The sequence below is a fragment of the Arvicanthis niloticus genome, chromosome 12, assembly GCF_011762505.2.
Source record: "Arvicanthis niloticus isolate mArvNil1 chromosome 12, mArvNil1.pat.X, whole genome shotgun sequence".
In the NCBI taxonomy this organism is placed as follows: Eukaryota; Metazoa; Chordata; class Mammalia; order Rodentia; family Muridae; genus Arvicanthis; species Arvicanthis niloticus.
In genome coordinates, this window is record NC_047669.1 from 17,357,092 (window position 1) to 17,377,675 (window position 20,584).

The window sequence follows — 20,584 nt, forward strand, 5'->3', positions numbered from 1 at the left end:
AACTACAGCCTAGTCCTTCTTGGAAGACCTCTCTGCCATTTTTCTGTGGCCTCGTCACAGGCCACTGAGAACTGCCCCACTTCTACTGATGGAGGCAGAGGGTATCTCCCATCTGAGGATGCTGGGTTTACCTGGCACACTGAGGGGTGTGATTACTTCTGAAGATACAGATGCATAACTCAAGTGTCAGGAATAAAAGATGCTTGGTGATTGTAAGGCCTCCACGAATGGAGGACCTCACCCACGCCTCGGGAATTTGCGGCCACCCCAATAACTGCAAGACACCAAACTTGATGTAATCAGCAAGAGGCATATTTTAATCAGTATACTGAGGTCAAGACCTGTAGCCCACGCAGGGGCAATGGGGTCTGACCCCGGGGCTTTGGAGACAGAGAGAATTTAAAGCCCAAAACCACAACTCAGGGGGGAACCACAACCCAGGGGGAGTAAGGGAGGGCTATTGGAGAGCACCTGTGGAAAGTCCCAGCCCATTATTCAGTTTGTGACAGGGTACAAGGAACTGGCTATTCTCTAAGAGCCTATACGTAATCAGCCAAGTTCCTGGTATCCAGGATGTACGGGCATGCTGAGAACTCCCAACTCAAACTCTCCTGGTATCCAGGGTGCACAACTCAAACTCTCCTGGTATCCAGAGTGCACAGGAACGCTAACTTGAACTCTCAGCTCAAACCCTATTCAATCTATCTTATGGTGAGTTTTTAGTTTCTGGTACCCATAGCTCTTGGTCACACTATCTTGAACTTCCAGCTCTGAACTCTATTCAATCTATCATCTATTTTATCTTGTGGATAGCTAGTTTCCTAGGACCCAGAATGCAGAACAAGCTGATCTGCACTCTTGACTCCATCTGTGGAAGGTTTAAAAAATTTTAACCCTTTCAGTGATATTCGGAGGGGGGCATTGTGGGATAATGTCTGCATTTGCTTTGCAGGCAGGGGAGTGCTTTATATGAGACTGTGCTGGTTGGTGTCCTAGCCCCTAGGCCACTAAGTGCCAGTATCATCTATCTCCTCATCTTTGTGACAATAAAGAATGCCCTTCTATCATTCCAACTATTCCTGGGGCAGAGATAATATGGCCTCTGGGTGAGAAATGAAGTCAGAAAAACAGCCTCAGGAAGGAAAGATGGGAGATGGTGGTGTTGCTAAAGAAAGACATACACTTGGGCAACTTCTAAAGACCGCAGGAAAGCCTCCCCCGGAACTCCCACTTTTCTTTTTGGCTCTCAGTAACTTACATAGTAACAAGAACTCTCGGGTGAAGAAGCAAAAGCTTGTTGGGTAACAGGGAAGCCAAGTCAATGAGGCAGGTAGGGTAGAAACTGGAACAAGTACGGAGTCTTTTCTGGCCAGTGATGGGGTCTTGGGTTGTGAAGATCCCTGAGAGCAAAGGCCTGGCTAGGATGAGGGTGGGCTCGATCTCCTCACCTTCTCCTGTTTCAGAAGACACAGTCTGGGTCTCAAGAAAGGAAGGACCTAGCCGCTGGGTTACAATTATTAATTCACTTCGCTTATTCCTATTGGTTTGTCCAGGAACACTTTTTCTCCCAGGTCTGCATGGTCAGCTCTTCCTTTAATGTCAGCTCATTGCTCCGCTAGGATTCCCCTCCCCACTCCGGGCTTTCCCATCTTAGCTTATTTTCTTCAAAGCACTTGTTGGTTGCATGCTAGGTTTTTTTTTAGATTAATTTATTTAAATCAGCTTTTATGAATATAGACCCTTCAGAACAGTGAGTTGATTTCTTTCTTTCACTGAACTTCCTACTGTCTGGCATGTAATACCTGCTCAGTGAATATGTACTGAATTAGTGGATAGAGTGGTTGGTATATACCAGGCTCTGTGCTAAGTAATTTACATGCATTGTTTCAGTCAAGCCTTAAGGATATTTTTAGAGTTACTTCCATATTATACTCCTATACTATATTATATAATACTATCTTACACGCTTATGTTACACAGTATTTTACATTGTTATACTACTATTCTATTAGTATATATTATTTACTATATTATACTCCTATACTGTTACACAATATATTATATTATACAAGTATACTATGATATATAATATATACTATGTTATACCTTTTTACTATATTATATAATATTATTTACTATATTATACTCCTATACTATATTATATAATATTATATACTACATTGTACTCCTATATTATATATATTATATTATATTATATACTCTAATACCATATTGTACAAACCAAGATTTAATGAAGAAATCAGCCCAGGGTTATTAGCTATTTATTAAGTGTCTCAATAAGAATTTGATTGACTATAACATCCTGACTCATGTAGAAAAACAAACATGATGACTGAAAAGCAAATGCTAAGTGTCCCAGGAGAGGCCTGGCCGGATGCAGGGCTATGGATATTTAGAATCAGGGGGATCATTTTCAGCTAGAATCGGGAATTATTTAGAGAGAGACACTGAATTCGAGCTGAGCCTTAAGGGTAGTGGAATGGTTGATTTTATGTGCCGACGTGTCTAGGCCAGTGTTTTAGTTTGCTTTCTATTGTCATAAACATCATGACCAAAACCAGCATGGACATGGAAGGGTTTATTACATCTCACAGATTAGAGCCCATCACAGAGGGGAGTCAGGGCAGGAACCTGGAATCGAGAGCCATAGAGGAGTGAGTACTAATACTGGCTTGCTCTTTATGGCTTGCTCAGCCTAATTTGGTCCAGCCCAGAGGTGGCACTGCCCAAAGTAGGCTAGACCCACACACATTAATTGTAACTCAAAAAAAAAAAAAAAAACCCAACAAACAAACAAACAAAAAACACCACCAACAAAAGACAAAACAAAAGAAAACAACCCAAAACTCCACAGACTTGCCTACAGGCCATTCTGTCGGAGGCATTTTCTCAGTTGCGTTTCCCTCGCTTCCCAGATGACTCTAGCTGGTGTCAAGTTGACTAAACAAAAGCAAAAGCAAAAGCAAAAACAAAACAAACAAAACACAAAACAAAACAAAATTTAAAAATGTAACTAGTACCGCCAAGGTACCTAGCTCTCCAGCCCCTCATCAATCCAGATGTTGCTATGTAGTCAATTTAAAGAGGTAAAAAATGATAACAAATTTGTAGACTTCGAGTAAAGTGCCTCGTTCTTTATGATGTGAATGAGTCTCCTCCAATCAAAAGGCACTCCTCCTGAGGACAGGGGGATTTGACCTTGGACTTGGGCTACAGCATCAATTCTATCCTTCATGTACAGTCTACTCTCCTGACCTGAAGTGTTCCGCACACCTCCCAATTCCCTTTTCGCCCGCGAATAAGGACAGGAGGCAATAATCGGGATTTACTTCTTGTCATGGTAAAGCAGAAAGACCAAAGAAGCCGGAAGCGGCCTAGCTTAAATACACCCTAGAGTGACGTATTCACTTCTGATTGGCTGTTCGCTCACCACCCAATATTACGCCTCGGGATTGGCCAGTGACTTGGCGGTCTTTCTGCCTTAGCAACTGCGCAGATAATTGTTTACTTCTGGAGAAGACACGAGGCCAGCGCCATCTTGGGATGGCAGATTATACTACCCTTAACAGCAGCTTCCTACACTGAAGATTTTTTTTTTTAACTTGTTGGTCCTTACAAGTACATAAGCTAATTCCTCTAAAGCAACTCACTCATTACACACACACACACACACACACACACACACACACACCATTGAATGTTTTCCAGGGTAACTCTGACTAACATAGGAGTTCAGAGCTGGTACAAAGAGAAGGTGAGCTGGTACTAGAGGGCCACCTTCGAGCTGGGGTGAATGGGCAGCCGCGCCATGGAAAGTCCACTTGAGAAATGGGGGTCATTTTGGGCAGAGCACCGTGTCACTGGTCACTGTATAGATAGTAATAAACACAAGAATGAGGCTTATAGACTTCGATTTATAGGAGATAAAAGTAAGTAAGACAGCAGGAGCCACTAAGCACCTAAGGCTACCAACACTCCACTTTCTGCAGAAAATCACCAATCCAAGCTGAGACTCAGGGAGAAAGAGCATTGCCTAAAGTAGCTGCAGGGAATCTGAGGACAAAGCCGTGCTAGAAGCCAGCGGCTGATTTTCAGAGAGCTTTGTCTCTATTCCAGACCCCATCCCTCAGAGACAGAAAACTTCAGCCTGGAGCCCAGTGACATCCCACTTCAACCTACTTATAATAAGATGTGAGTGAGATTCAGCCTGGTCCTAAGGCTAGCACACTTCCAGCCTCACTTCAGCTGTCCAGTCTCCATGATGTCATACGTAACCCCCATGGCTCATGGCTGTCTGACCTGGGTCATCCTCCCCACCCTTGTACACTCGGTGATCACTAGGCCTGCTCTGTCAGCAGCTTCTCTCCTCAGTGCTCCATCTAGTATGAACCTGCTGGACAGACATCCATTCTCCTGCCATCTCACCACTGCCCTTGGAGATCCTTCAAGGCAGGAGCCATTTTTTTTTTTTTTTTTTTTTTTTAATCACCACTGTGGCTCATATCCAACCTTGTGCCAAGATGGAGGTGTGGGCGGAATGAGTGAAATCCTTCTCTCTGTCTGCTTGTCCTCTCAGGTTGTTTTGCTTTCTGTCCAAGGGCAGTGGCCGGAATGATTGGAATGTGACTTTGGTTGGCCTTTGGGGGTGTTTGCTCCTTTGTGATTTCTGGTCTTGGGGGATGGACGTTCTTACGTCCCTCTTTCTTACATCCCTCTTGGAAGTTGTGGGTCAAGAATTGCTTCCGTGGCTTTTCCCCTCACTCTCCTTCTTCACATAATTTTCCCTCTAGACTCAAGGTCCAGAACTATCCGCTCCCAGGGCCTGAGACTCGCCCACTCTTTCAGCAGGCACACAATAGATAAAATACTGGTCACCGCTATCCTTTCCTTTTGGAACTCCAGCAAGAGAGAAAAGATTTTCATCTTGAGTAATGTTCTTCTGGGACCCAAAGTTTCCATACTGTGTCACACACACTGCCAAGTTGGCTTCCTTAACCTTCTGCCCCTCAAGTCCTTCCTCCAGATGAGGGCTTTTGAATTACTCAGCTCTTTTATTACAGGGAGAAAGGTCTTCACTGAGCAGCCCTTTCGAATGATGAGACTGATTCTTGTTGTTGTGATACATCTACAAACGTATGGATTTAAGACTCCATCAATTAGTTACTCTTGCTTCCTCCAGAGTGACTTTCAGAATGTTCTAGAAGATTCTCCTTGGCAGTAGAGTAGGTAAAGCTCTTGTACAGAGATGCTTTGCTGTCCAGCTACTGAGCTGAGGTTTTCATGGTCTCCTCAGAAACACCGTGGTCTGTGCTGTGTGTAAGGGGAAGACGAGGGAGTGGACACAACCCTCGTTCCTCCAGAGCGTGGACCCTTTTGCCTACCGGGTCACAAAATTTTGTTTGGACCTCATTTGGAAGTTCAGAAACACCGAGTATATTTACCCACAGACATTCACCAGCATGACCTGATTCACGTGTTTCTTTTTTCTTTTCTTTTCCTTTTTTTTTTAGAATTTTATTTTTATTTTTCATTTTCTTTTATTGAAAATAGATTCTTCTCACATACAATACACCCCACCATAGTTTCTCCTCCCCCTACTTCTCCCAGCCCTCCCTCCCCATCCCCCCTCCCCCAGATCCACTTCCCCTCCACTTCCTCTTCAGAAAACATCGGGTCTCTAAGAGACAACAGCTAAACAGGACAAAACAAGATACAATAAGACAAGGCAACCTGATAGGAGGGGGGAAAAAAAAAAGGTTTGATTCATTATCACGAGGGCTTGTTTCTTCAAGGCCAGTAAGGAAATATTACAAACGCCTGTTTTGTGATCACAGAAGTAGTCTTGAGGGACTACGAGAGCTCAGGGGTAAAGTGCGTGCAAACCCTGAGTTAAGTCTCCACACGGTGACATTCTTCACCTTTGCTGCTGAGTTTAATTGGATTGAATCAAGTCATAATTCCCATAAAACTCACAGTGATTAAACAAAGTCTCAGCCACCATGAGTGAATATCATGGAGTCACTTTCTGTTGGCCACACATGTTCCCTATCCACCCTGTTGTTGGATAATGAAAGAACTTTTTATGAAGGTTTTCCTCAACCACCTCGAGCAGATGTCTCTGTCTTTTTCTGTGCTCACAGGACTTTGTTTAAATTGTCTTTGACAGTTCATTCCTTCACTCACCCAATGAATACCTGATGAGCCTCTACTGTTAGCCCAAGGTCAACGACAGTGTAGTGCAATGGTTAAGGCCACAAGTTCCCACTACCCAAATGCTAGGTCTTCTGCTTTGCTGAGCTCAACTCTAAATGATACGAAAGTTGCACCTGAGTGTAGTCAGCCAATCACTGTGTTCACTCAACTGGACTGGGCCACAGGACTCCATGCAATTTGGTCATGTATCCTGGATGTTTCTGTCTGGCTATCTTGGGATAATAATAACATTTAAATCAATGGGCTATTTTCATCTATTTTTGTGGTGCTAAAGAATGCCACACACTGGACAATTCAAGATGAACGGAAATGGACTGGTTCCTGGTTCTGGAGTCCAGGGAGTCCAGGATCGAGAGTCTGAGGCCTTTCTCACTCTATCAGCGCAGAGAATCTGGGTAAGGATAGGGAGGGGAGAAGGAGAGAAAGCAGCAGAGGAAGAGAGAATACAAAAAAGGGAATAACTTTTTCTTCTCTAGTAACTCACTTGCCCGGCGCCAGCAGTGGTCGGTGCTCGCATGAGAGCAGAGTGCATGGCCTAGTCACCTGCCCCAACACTTGTACAAAGAATGTTTCCAATGTATGCTTAGAGGGCACTGGATAAGTTGTTCTCTGGAGTGTGAGTGTGAGTGTGAGTGTGAGTGTGTGCAGCAGTATATCTAACCCAGTGAAGGCCTGTCTAGATAAACACGTTTCCTCTCCAGGGAAGAAAGAAATCTCCCTGCCCATTGGCTTTAGGAGTAAAGCACCAGCCTTTCCTGTTTCTATGGCAGCTGCATCTTCCCACTTGAACTGGGTTATCATCTCCTCAGATTTTGAACTTGCCAGCCTCCATGATTGCCGGAGCCAATTCCTTCTACCAAATGCCTTTAACTTTATCTATATTGATGCCCATATCAATTCGCTATCTGTATCTCCTATTGGTTCCATTTCTCTAGAGACTATAACCTATACAGTAGTGCTAAATGAAATCACACATGTAGAAGACGGCGTAGACACACAGTGAAAAACTAAATTTGAAGTGCCAGGAACCAGCTGTGACTCAGTGGAATGTTTTCCTGACTTCAGAGTCCAGGCACCCAGGTTCTCAGGTGTGGCTGTGGGTGCCTTACCGATCCATCAGGGTTTCTGGGACTTCTCCAAGAGCAGCTCCCCATCCCACTCTTCTCTGTCATCTCCTCACTTTGGGCTTCGGTGATGCCGTGTAGATGAACAGCCTCTAGTTCATCCTTGGGCAGCATGCCTCTACCAACACCCCTCTGCAGGACTTGTAGCATGCCACCTGTGACATGGCCAGTGTGACATGCCACCTAACTTCAGTCCTCTGTGTCCCCAGTTCAACCTGCCACACTGGTCTTCAGACATCCGCTTCTCTTGTGTTCAGACACACAGGATTCCTCTTCCCTGTGTTGTTGAGCTGTCGGGACAGTGACAGACTGAGGGTCTGCCTCCCTATTCAGGGGTCTCCCTCCCTGCTGCTCACTGGGCCAGTTCTCAGCATGGTGTGTAGATGAACCCAGCATGAGAACACAGCAAACAGGACTGGGAGTTGAAAAGGAGGAGAAAAACTAGTGTGAGAAGGATGGGGTGGAGGTAGGGGTGGGGGGTGGGGGAGGGAGGAGAACCTGACATTCTGAAGTCACTGGGACTTTTGCCTTTCATGCTTTTTGTTTGCCCAGAATATAATCTTTTTTTCCCCATTTCAGAAAATCCTCAGTGTATGGAGATTACTGGAGGAGGCAGGCCACTGTCTCCTGTGAGAGCACACAGACCAGTTGTCTCAATACCTTGACCTTCAGAGCCTAGGGTAGGAAGGCAGTTTTGAATTTGGGCTCCCAAGATAATTCAGACCATCTTCAGTTTTCTCAGGAGTCCCAGAGAGAGATCGGAGAGACCAGAGAGACCTGTGCTTCAAGCATATTTCAGCCTGTGATATATCCTATCTCCTTGGGACCACGAAAGTCCTGGTGCAGGGCAGAATCAAAGCAGGTGTATTCTCTTATTGAGGGCATCCGCAGCTAACGTTGGTTCTCCCTTTTCCTTCTGTTTTGCAGGGAGGCGTGGGAGAGAACCAAAAGCAATTAGCTGCTTGTCTTTACTGTCTGGGACTGTGTTCACACACTTAAAGTGTCACCAAGGGCTAATTTTAACTGCGGAGACAGGGAGTGGGTAAGGAAAACCAGACTGGAAACAGGTCCAGGAAAGTATTGATTTTTTTTCTTTTTAAAGAAAAGGAGTAGCAGCCAGGCACACACCTTTAAACCTGGCACTTGGGAAGCAAAGGTAGGCAGATCTCTGAGTTTGAGGCCAGCCTAGTTCCAGAACGGGTTCCAAGACAGCCAGAGTTACACAGAGAAACTCTGTCTCGAAAAACCAAACCAATCAACCATCCAACCAACCATCCAACCAACCATCCATCCAACCAACCAACCAACAAAAAAACCAGAAAGAAAAAAGGAAAGAGGAAAAAAGAAAGAAAAGAAAAGTTCATTTGGCTTCCAGTTTGGGTGGTTCAAGGGCTTGGCTCCGTTGCTGTAAGGGTCCCCCTTCTCCTTGCTGTTGCCTTTTTGTGGTAGATATTCACGGGTTTAGCTTGTTCTTATAAACAACCCATTCTCAGAAGAACTGTAAGCTGGGCACAGTGGGCACACACCTCAGACCCAGCATGCAGAATATGGAGACAGCAGGATTTTCAGTTCCAGGCCCTAAGCGACATGGTAAGACCCTATCTATGAGCTTCAAACAATTAACAACAAAAGAAGGACCTACCTCAATCCCTAAGGCTGTGACTTTAACGACTTACACTTGTCCTAGGCTCCAGTTCTTAGAGTTTCTATCTCTTCTGCTACCACATTGTCACACTGGATGCGAAGCCACCGCAGCACAAGCGGTTGGCGCATAAACCACATCCAACCCCTGTTATCTAGCTTAGAGGGGAGGGCGCCTTCCAGCTTATGTCTTAACAAGTGTCCCCTTTGCATGGTTTCCGGTGGGCCTTCCGGTGGGTGTGCCTTCTGCTGCTTGTCCATCTTCTCACAGTTTGGGGTCTTTCCAGGAGCTTGAGAAGGAATATACGTGAGGTTGCAGGCACCAGCGCTCCATAGCTCTTAAACAACACTAAGTCTGTGATTGTCCTCTAAGGAGAAGGGAGCTGTGTAAGAATGCACGGTTTCTTCCCTGCACAGCCCTTCATTATCCAGTGAACCTGAGTCACTTAGGGTCAGCATCACACAAATTCTGCACGTTTCCTCGGCATTCTTCCTCCCACACCTCCTCACCTTCCTTTCAAATCATCTCATTTCTTTCAACCATTTCCCTCCTCTCTGTTTCTCCCTCTCTCTTTGTCTCTGTCTCTCCATGGGATGTAGGCAGTAAATATGGCTCCTGCCCCCAGAGGTATCCTTGCCCATGCATGGTTTTCTCTGCATTTTCTTATTTAATTCTTGAGCTTTAACAAGCCCATTCAACACTGTCCCATCTCACTTTTGCTTTTACAATCCTAATTGCTTTTCCCACTGGGGAGTGAATCACAGGCGACATTTGCCAACACGGCCCATGTTCCAACCCGATTCACTGTCCAATAGTTGTAGAAACAAACGTGCCTGGGAAATGGGTCCCAAGGCTCTGTCTGATGTGTGACCTTGGGCTAGTCATCCCTTCTGGGAGCCTGATTTCCTTTTCTGTCAGGGAGTGGGCAGGACTGGGAGGTCTCCAGGGACCCAACAGCTCCTCCTTGAGACCCTGAAGTTTATTAAAAGAGAAAGCATTCGTAAGATTTATGAGTGGTTCTTTTTTAATTATGAAAACAAAACATGTTTGTGGCAAAAATTAGAACAATTCAGAAGTATGCAAAGCCAAATTGTCTGTGTCCCTTCCTTCCTCCACCAAACCCCAGGGACCATCTTCTGGGGCCTGTATTTGCCAAGAGCACTTAGTGCAGTTGTGTGATGCTGACCCCAAGTGACCCCAGTGACCCCAGCTCACTGGATAATGAAGGGCTGTGCTGGGAAGAAACTGTGCGTTCTTCCACAGCTTCCTTCTCCTTAGAGGACAATCACAGACTTTACTGTTGTTTAAGAGCTGTGGAGCTCTGCTGCCTGCAGCCTACCTCACTTATGTTTTTATCAGAAAATAGAACCTAGAATTCAGGCCTTAGGTTTGCAGGGCCATGTCTTAAGGACAGCTGGTGGCCAGGGATCCAACTATCCTAGAGCAGCCACGACGGGAAACGCAGGTTCAGAGATTAGACATTGATTTTAGTGCTCTGGTCTTTCAGGCAGCGTGAGTGTTCCCTTCTAATGCGTGCCTGTTTTTTAATCAGCTGGAGTTGGACTCTGTAGCTGAGAACAGAGATGATGCTTTATTGCTACAGAATAGCAATGAGATGCAGTCTATACTGCTGTTCTGGGGGGTGGGGGGGGATGGAGTCCATGAGGAAACAAGGACCAAGGACTCATGACCACCCAAGCTGCTTTATCCCTTCGGTTGTAGCCCACACCTGCCTCCATTAGGGCAAAGGCAAGGTGTGTGTGTGTGTGTGTGTGTGTGTGTGTGTGTGTGTGTGTGTGTAGAGGGGGGATTGGGAGAGTAGAACTCATAAGAGAGAAGGATGGTTGGTGCTGAGGCAGGGGGAGTCCTAGGGAAGGTGTACAAGGGAGGGAGAAAGCATGGACTGCTTCTCTCCAAAAGATACAGGGTGTGTGTGTGTGTGTGTGTGTGTGTGTGTGAGAGAGAGAGAGAGAGAGAGAGAGAGAGAGAGAGAGAGAGAGAGAGAGAGAGAGAGAAGGGTGAGAGGCTAGGCCTGGGGCATTCCAAGGGGCTAGATAGAGAAGCTAAATGCTTAGACCTGAGCTATGGAGAGAATGACTGAAACCACAGGCAGGTCTATGACTTAGATTTCAGAGTGAGAAGCTCATTAGGGTTTGAAGAATCAGGGAGGAAAAAAAAAATCATAAATCTGATAAGTTATTCTCTGCCAGTGAAATGAGACAATTTGGGCCAGATTAAAATATATAAAGGCAGGTTTATTGGGAGCAGCTCTCAGATGGGTTCACCAATCCCAAGGACCAAGGCCAGAGATCATGGATTGCCTGTGGAGGGAGACAGAGCAGAGGGAGGGAGGGAGAGATTGAGAGAGAACAAGCATTTGCACGCAGGCAGAGAGGGAGATAGAGAAAAAGAGACCAAAATGTCTGGATAATATAGTGAAGAGCTTCTGGGGGAGGGGAAGCCCAGCCCCTCAGCTGGAAAGTTCAGGGCAGAGGGTGGGTGTGCCCTCTAACAGGTAGGGACTGAGGGATGCTGGGAGAATCTGGAAGCCAGGTCAGAAGTGGTATGTAAAATATGCACTTCAGCCATTTGTCCTGGGTCTGATTCCCACCAAAATCATTATTGAAATACTGCTCAGTGCTATGGTTAGCTCATTCATTCATTCATTTGTTACTGGGTGAAAGTTTCTTCTCAGTTTTTATCTCCCCTACCTCCATCTCCAGGCAGGCCTCAAAGTCTTTATGTAGCCAAAGATGACGTTGAACTTCTGATTCTCTAACCTCTTCCAAGTGCTGGAATTACAAGCAATGTTTCACCACACCTAGCTTAAGTGATGTCAGGAATCAAACTCGGAGCTTCCTGCATGCTAGAGAAGAATTCTGTTAGCTGGGCTACATCTCCAGCTTCCGCTCTTGTCTTGAAGGACAGTTTAATAAGTTTTCTTTGCAAAGTGAAACAAAGCAAAGCCAAGGAGAGGGAGGAGGAGGGGGGAGGGGAAGGAGGGACAGAGAGAGAGAGAGAGAGAGAGAGAGAGAGAGAGAGAGAGAGAGAGAGAGAAGAGATTGATTAGGGCAAGGCAGGTTGACCCTAAAGGCTTGTGGGTTAGCAGCCCACAGAATCCACTGGATCCTGCATTGTGGATTTTAAAGGCATTTTATAAATATAAAATGAGTGTTATATTTACAAGGTACGGTGACCCAGTTCACCTCCCAAATCAGGATGGACCAGCTCTCCCTCCTAGTGCACTTCTTCCCATTATTCTCTTGAAAAGTCGATGGTGGTGGGGGTCAAAAGCATAATGCAAATAATTTTATAATCAAGTGAGGGTTTTTGAGGATGCAGACTCTTTAGTGCACATGCGTGTCAACTGAGAGAGCTCCCTGGTGCCTGCATTTCTGACATAGCAGGAAGGACATACATGTTTCAGGTGTCATTTACCACAAAGGGGTGTTTTGACCATCAGAACATAGTTACCACGGTACAGTGGTTGTTTCCTGGCTCTCTCTCAAATAGCTCTTCGTCTAGTTGGAGACACAGCTACGATGATACAGCTGCACTGTTCATATTTAACTCCTTGCCTACCCAGTCTTAAATTCATTCAGTAATTTATTCATCCACTCATTTAACAAATGGTACCGAGTTTTGATTTGTGCTGTGTGTACTGTGCTAGGTCTAGGAGATAAAAGACAGATAATTGTTGAGGTTTGGTCTTTTGCTATGTAAAGCTGAATACTGGCCCCCGGTTGCTCCCCGGGACAGGAGAATCCGCAAGTACAATGTGGCCTTGTTCCTTAATTTGAAATTAGTGGTTAAATAAGGATATAGCCAATAGCTGAGCAGAAGAGACACAGGCAGGGTTTGGGGTTCCGTGGGCTTGGGGTCTGAGAAGAACCAGGAGAAAGAGAAGGTAGAGGAAAGGAAGACACCGTGGGGTAGGTGAGTCATGAAAACATGGCCATGAGGGCTGGCTGGCTGGAGTTGAGTGCAGCCCAGATGGAACGTGGAAAATTACAACTTTGGTTTATTGATGGCGAAGTGGATTCTAATAGCTTAAAAGGCAGATATCTGCCCAGCCCCGGTGCTGATTAAAGTTTTTGTTTTAAAATAAAATTCCGGTTTATTGTTGGACATTGTTTCACACATACATCAAACAGGCCAAATAAATAAATAAACAGCAACTTCGTAGACAAAAAAAAAAAAAAAAAAAAAAAAAAAAGGAAAAAAAGAGGAAAAATAATCTTTTTATCTTCGTCTTTTTAAACCATCTCATACAAACCAAGCACTTCTAGCATAGCAAGGTACATGCACACAAAAAAAGTTACTGGAATGCTCCAAATAAGTTTGGGTTTCTTGTTGTTGTTATTTTTTTTTACAAGTTTTTTTTTTTTGATATTATAATGAACATGGTCACACCACGAGTAAAGTCTGAAGTAGGACAGAAAGCGCTCTGAAGGCTGGTTTGGTCACCCCTTATCATTAAAGATGGCTGACCCCTAACAATATGTACAAAAATGTAAAATGTAAATAAAAAATACAAACAAATTTTAAAGTAATTTAAAGAAAAAAAAAAAGAAAAAAAGCAGCGCCCAGGAAGTTCTGGTTCTTTTTTCACTCCCACGTTGCCAATTCCTGTTGTGGTTTTGGTGGGGTGGTGGAGAGCGCATGTCATCTGTGGGTGGCACTGCCCACTGTGGGCGGGGCTTGCTTCTCTACTCGAAGGTAACCACGTTTAAATTCTGACTGGAAGTGGAGGGTGAATAGGTCACGGCGCGGTGCGTAAGGTTAGCTTTTCCTTTTGCTCTCTGGTCATCCTCCTCAGTCTTCTGCTACTTGCCCATCTCCCTCATCTTCATCTCCATCCTCTTCCTCGCCGTCACCTTCCTCCTCCTCCTCTTCCTCCCTACCTTTGTCCTCTTCTTCATCTACCCCATTGTCAGCCTCCTGTTCCCCATTTTCCTCATTCTGAGCGTTCCCATTGTCAGGTGCATCGCTTCCATTCTCTGCCTCCTCCACCACTTTCTTCTCCTTCAGGTCCTCAGTGGTGATCTCGGAGCTGGTGTCCACTGTCCCGTCTGACAGGGTCCGATGCAGCAAGCGAGGAGTTAGTCCAGTTCGAGGACTCTGGCGAGAAAGCTGCCTGTGTCGGAGTTGGAGGAGGCGGTGGGCAGCGAAGGTGGCTGCAGTGAGTGTGGAGCATGACCCGGGAAACAATGCAAAGATGGCAGCCAGTCGGTTTTTGTTTTGTTTTGTTTTTTAAATAAAGATAAAGGTTGCATGTCCCTTTATCTGGGACTTGAATGAGACAAGGCGGGGTAGAAGCCCCAGATTGAGATTAAATATTTATGGTCTCAGGAAAGAGAGGCCAGTGCTGGAGTTCCAGGTAAGGTTAAGAAGAGGGGCGGGGAATAGATGAGGAGGGGCTTGAAGCCTGGGGCTATGAAAGGGGGTGGAGGGAACAGATGTTTGCAAGCAAAACAGAACTGTGGGCTGGGATAGGAGGGCTGCAACGTCTTCTAGGAACCTGGGTAGTACATCTTCTGGGTCAGACGTGTGGGGCATGGAGAAGTGGTAATAGCTGGTCTCTGAGTTTGTGACTTGGAGGCCTGAGGATATTGGGGGTATGAGGAGGGATCAAAGTCAGGGGAGATAACCCCAAGGGCCTCAGCTCTGGGTTACATAGCCTCCTGGTCTCTCATTTTAAGATAGGCACCTGGGAGGGCCAGAAGTCCCTCTGCTTCTATTAGGATTCGTTATTCTGTTTTCTTTTCCAGCAGTGAACTGAGATAACCAAGCCCAGGTACTTTAATCTGGGAGCCTCAGGTCTGTTCCTTACGAGGAATGCAGGCAGAAGTGAGTGGAAGCTTAGAAGATTCCAGGAAGGATGGGAAAGAGAGTGCAAAGCATTTCAAGTAGGCCCTCTTTATGTGGTCCCGCCTCACACTGGGCATGCTGTGCTCAGTTTTGTCATCTATGAGAATGGATGCAATGATGTCATCACATAGAACCACGTCGAGAATCAAGTTGTCACCTCAAGCAGCACCCTGAAGCAAGGGAGGTACTTGATAAGTGTTAGCTTCTACACCCAGCCTCAGCATCAACTGAGGACTAGCCCCAGTGGAAAGACAGCGTTCTGCACTGTCCTGTCTTACTTTGAGATGTGAGCCTATGAAAGTCCTTGACAACCTTTGTCCACACATGTGTAACTACCACTGAGATGTGGTGACTAATGACAATAATTACCACGAGATGTGGCCAGAGGGGTCAGTAGGTTTGTAAAGAGCAGGAAAACTGAGTCCCTGCAGCAACTCTCGTGCAATAAACATGGGTGACAGCTGGTGTCGCTGCCTGGAAAGGGCTTGGGTTGCGGTCAGAGGGCTTGGAGGATAACTCTGACTCTGCGGCCATTAGCTACATAATCTTATGGTACTATTTGATCTCTCTGGGTTTTACTTCCTCACTTAAGTGGCACAGCTGGTGCCAGTTGGCTCTGTTGACCAACACAGAGCTCATGTACACATGGGAAGAGTACACAGAGTGAGCTCCAGGTGAAGGAGTGACTCTCACAGTGCTTTCGTTTCCTCATTGGTGGAGGGTGGGGTATTAGCAGAGCCTGCTTCCTAGGGTTACGGTGATAAAAGCCTGCAGAACAGTGTCTGGTACCTGATGTTTCTTATTACCCACACCCTACTGGCCTCTGTGACTCTGAGCTGGAACATTTTCTGTGAGGAGATACCTCTAGTGTGAAGTTTCATGCAATCTCATGATTGCATGACAGCGGGTACCCATGGGAACCAGCCTAGAAGGTTTATGAGCAACCGGACTTGGGTCCCTTGGTAACCTTGGCTGAGTCGCAGGTGTTCATCTGCCATGAGTCCTGCTTCCTCCCATAGGTGGAGGAGAGTCTCTGTAGCTGAGGAGCTCCCTCTCCATTCAGTCAGGATTCTCCAGAGAGACTGAACCAGATGTTTGTGTGTTGTTATGGATAAAAGTGATGCATTTGGTGTCAAAGTGACCAAGAGTGGACTTGTGATGGTTAGTTAATCTTCACTGTCAGTTTGACTAGGAGTCTCCTAGGAGACACACCTCTTGCTGTGCTTTGAGCAGGGTTTTCAGAGATGTTTAATGAACATGGGCAGCACTATCCAGGAGACTGGAGTCCCAGACCAAATAAAAACGAAAGATGTAGGAAGCCAGCAGAACACCAGCATTAATCTTTCTTTGCTTCCTAACTGTGGGTGCAGTGTGACCAGATGCTTCATGCTCCCACCACCTGATGCTTCCCCATCGAGATGGACTGCACCCTCAGACTGTGAGCCAAGGCCAACCTTCCTTCTTCTTTGTTGCTTTCGCCAGGTATGTTGACACAGTAACAAGAGAAGTAATGTACACAATAGGTTACATACAGTTGGGAAACAGGGTACAGAGCCAGAAATAGATACAGAAAAGACACAGAGTGAAGAAGGGAGGGCAGAAGGGAGGGAGAGAGACAGGGGCAGAGACACAGAGACAGACAGATGAAGAGATAGAAATAGCGATAGAGACAGAGATTCAGAGAGACAGATACACAGAGACAGAGAGAACCTAAGACATTGGCTCATATGTTCATGGATGCTAAGTGCATCCAAATCTGAGGAGGGAGGCTGACAGACTGAGGGAGGACCCAGGGAAGAGCTGCAGTGAGTTCAGAGTGATCTGCTGGCCGAATTCCTTCTTATAGTTTTTGTTCTATTCAGATCTTTAGTTGATTAGAGGAACTAATCCTACTCGCATTATGGAGGGTAAGCTTCTCTACTCAAAGTTCGTTGATGTAAATGTAATCTCACATACACATGAAAACACCTTTATCTAAACCACTAGAGCAATATTAACTAACTCTAGGGATACTATGCAGTCAGCCAAGTTGACTGTGGTGGTTTGAATATGCTTGGCCAATAGGGCGTGGCGCTGTTAGGAGGTGAGGCCTTGTTGGAGGAAGTGTGTCTCTGTGGCGATGGGCTTTGAGACCCTTCTTCTAGCTGCCTGAAAGACAGTCTCCTTCTGGCTGCCTTCAAATCAAGATGTAGAACTCTCAGCTCCTTCTCCAGCACTGTATCTGCCTGGAAACTCCCATGCTTCCTGCCACAATAGGAATGGACTGAACCTCTGAAACTGTAAGCCAGCCCCAATTAAATGTTGTCCTTTATAAAAGTTGTTTTGGTCCTGGGGCTTTATAGCAATGAAACCCTAACTGAGACATTGACATCTAAAGTTAACTTCCATAGCCTGTTTTCTTCTTTATTGAATCTTCTGTATTCAAACTGAGGCTCTGTGAGACAGGAACACCCGCAGCTTGCTGTGAGTCTAGAACAGACTCGGGACCCTGAAAGGCTGCCCTGTCTCTCTTTAGATAGCTCAGTATCCATCTTGAGAGCAGTGAGCTCATTTCTAAAAGTGGGGATGTTGGCTCAGAGATAGGGATTACTTGCTGTTGGCCACACAGGAGAGCTTGGTGCTCTCCATGGACCCATGCCCTCCTATCTCAGAGGGCATCACTTCACCCACCATGCCCCAAATGCTGACCAGTCAAACTCTTTGATGCCTACAGAATTGTTTGACCTCTTACTGTCCTTGCCATGGGAAATCAGCTGTTCCTAAAAGTCCTTCCTCCTTTTAACTTCTAGCACACTCTCCCTACCACATGGCCACTGTCTGCTGTGCTAACTGGAGTACGGCGAGCAAGGATCTTGCTCTCCATTACAGATGGGTTGGTAATTTCCCCTTCAGATCTAAGGCCTGAAGTAAGATAAAGCTCTCAAATTCTTCTTTGAAAAAAAATATTTTTTTTTTGCAGACAATTCTCAAAGTCTTAGAAACTTCTAGAAACTTGTATTCTATCCAATTCCTCAGTTTTGTAGAAGAAGGCACTAAGGACCCAGTGAGGAGTGAAGAACTTTAGAAAGCTTAGCAATTGATTGCTCTCCTTGGCTCTCTTTTCCTGGATCTCGTCTTTAGCCAGGGGAGCATGGCTGATGTAGAGAGAGATGAGAGGAAAGCTTTTGGGGGTTAACTCTGTGGTCCAGGTATGATGTGATGGGGGCCTAGTAGTTGTGGAGTGGGGTGCAAGCTAGATGCTTAATCTAGAGACAATTGTGTTGGTGAGTTGATGGAAGTGGGAACTGGTTGGATGCGTGAGCTTCAACCGGAACTATGGAGGCTGGTGCAGGACGAGGCATGTGTAGGAGGTGAGTTTGGAGTGTGGGCAGTAAGCTTTAGACATGCTTGGGGAAGGACCTGAAGGATGTCCAGAGAAAGCTGTCCAGTGGACAGTGGGTGTGTGGACCGAGCTGAGAGCCGATGGAGTGTGAGATGTGGTATCCCTCCTGCATTGTTTAGAAGCTGAACCAGGAGAAGGAAGGTCAACAGAGAAGGGCTCAGGGCCAGGCATAAACAGAGCCACAGATACCTTCCCAGTGAGGGTTCTATTCCTGCTTTCTGATCTCCTTCCCTTCAGACTGGCACTGCGGACAATGAAATATAGGACAGAGCAAGCCGCTGAGAGGCTAAGTGGCTTTCTCTGGTGCCCTGAATCCAGCATTAAAAATTGTCCCCAGTAACTTGTCACCTGAATTCTCTCCAGCTGGCTGGCAATTTCTATTAAATCCCAAATGACCACCTGTGACGTTCCTGCCGGCTTTCAAAGACCGAAGGTCACGGGAGCACAAAGGCATCTGGGAAAATTCTCAGCTCCGGTAGCTTAAGCCCCTTTTCTTTAATTTTTAAATATCTCATTCCAGATTTAGCAAAAGATCCATTCAAGGCCTGGTGAGGCGGTGTGAGCTGACAACTCTGTTTCTGAACAAACCATTACTTATTCAGTGCCAGCCACAAACCCAGCAGGTGTCGGAGCTAAACTAAACTTGCAGGAAAACACACAGAGAGACAGAAGAGTGACAGCAGCCTGGACTTAGGGTGGTCCTTCCAAAGAAGACTAAGAGTGCTGTGTGAGCATCTCTTCCGGCTTGGAATAGGAGAGCTTCCCCAGCATGCTGGGTACTATACTAGACCTATCCATATATAATGACCTTAGTCCTCTGCTTGACATGTGAAGCATGCCGTTCTCTCCACTGTACAGACAAGCAAATGGGACCTTTGCAGATGACGGTTGTATGTGAGGGTGTGCAGGAAAGAAACTGTCCACATGACCACTCCATTATATGGTTAAGATTTTCATTGTAGAAACCAGAAAGAGAACAGCCAGAGGCATCTGGAAAAATCCAGAGCAGAGAGAGAAGGAAGCAGATTGGACATGGCCAGGCCTAGGGAAGGAAGACAGTGAAGAGTACAGTTGTGATGATGAGATATCAGGAGAGTGAAAGAGAGAGAGAGAGAGAGAGAGAGAGAGAGAGAGAGAGAGAGAGAGAGAGGAGACAGAGACACAGAAAGAGACACACACAACAGAGAGAGGCAGATAAAGTCTGAGTGAGAGATGGAGAGTGTGTATATGGTGGGAATAGCTGGTTTATAAGAAGAATGAGTAGCTGAGGAGAGTGACTCCTGTGAGCTGGAGTTTAGGGTAGGGGAGAAGGTGAGAGGGACTAGGGTGCTAGCTACCATGTACTTTAGCCAGTACTTGAGGCTTGTAGCCCAGCATGGGCTTCGATGTGCTCATGGGCCCTACAGGCAGCCATGTTTCCCTTCTGCTAGAGGTGAGGGAAGTGACTTCTTTTGGCAGATGGGAACTGGTTTCACAAGTTCCCAAGGAATGCTGGATTTTATCTAGCCACCAGACATCCTCCTAGAGTCCAGTTGAGCTCATGTCTGGATATTTGGACAGCTTTCCAGGCCTAACAGTGATTAGTTACAAAAGGACACTGCACCCAAGCATCCAATGCTGAGTCCAGAGCTCTCTTTTCAGTGACATATTTTCAGGGGTGGTGGGTGGTATGGTAACTAGTCTCCAAGATTGTCCCTATGAACTCATTTTGCTAACCATACCCTCTTGTAGCTTCCTTCCATGTGGGATCGGGGATGGCTATATGTGGCTGTGGTGGATTAAGTAATGCTGTGGGGTTCCTGAAGCTAGGGCCAGATGCCCTATAGCTGATAAGCTCTTAGATGCCGAGAGAAGTCAGGAGCCACGGGCGATGTCTGACTTCTTGAAGACTACTGTGCTCTGAGGAAGCCCATGCTAATCAATCACATGAAAGGCTAGATGAAAGAAGATGCCCGGCTTCTCTCCAGCTGCTCAACCTATCCCAAGTAAGGCCTAGATCACTGGAGTGAATAGTCATCTGAGAGGAAATTCCCAGTAAGGTCTTCACAAGACTCCACATCTCAGCTGTTTTCTAGTGGTAACTAGAAGACACACCATGGAAGAGCTGTCCATCAAAGCACAGATGACCCTCAAGATTGTGGAAAATAATAAAGCATTTATGTTGTCCAAAACCAGGTTTTAGAGTTCAATGACTTAGTGATAATGGCAAAATGAAACTAGGTTTCAGGATTATTTTGTCCATCATAGACATTATGACCAGTTTGCATTGGCATTCATTATGTGTCAAGGACCATATTAAATATTCTTTTTAAAAATTTTTTTCAAAGTTTT

At 45.9% G+C, this 20,584-nt stretch overlaps 1 long non-coding RNA gene across 4 annotated transcripts; it reads left to right on the top strand.

Moving 5' to 3' along the window:
* The first annotated feature begins 618 nt into the window (after positions 1–618).
* On the top strand, positions 619–20,484 carry LOC143444037 (uncharacterized). Of its 4 annotated transcripts, XR_013113549.1 has the most exons (4): positions 619–711; positions 14,032–14,380; positions 14,772–16,353; positions 18,774–20,484. It is a non-coding gene; the product is annotated as an uncharacterized LOC143444037 (long non-coding RNA). The 4 variants fall into 4 exon arrangements; XR_013113546.1 differs by having other exon boundaries at positions 14,772–20,484; XR_013113547.1 differs by having other exon boundaries at positions 14,032–14,182; positions 14,772–20,484.
* The last annotated feature ends 100 nt before the right edge of the window (positions 20,485–20,584 follow it).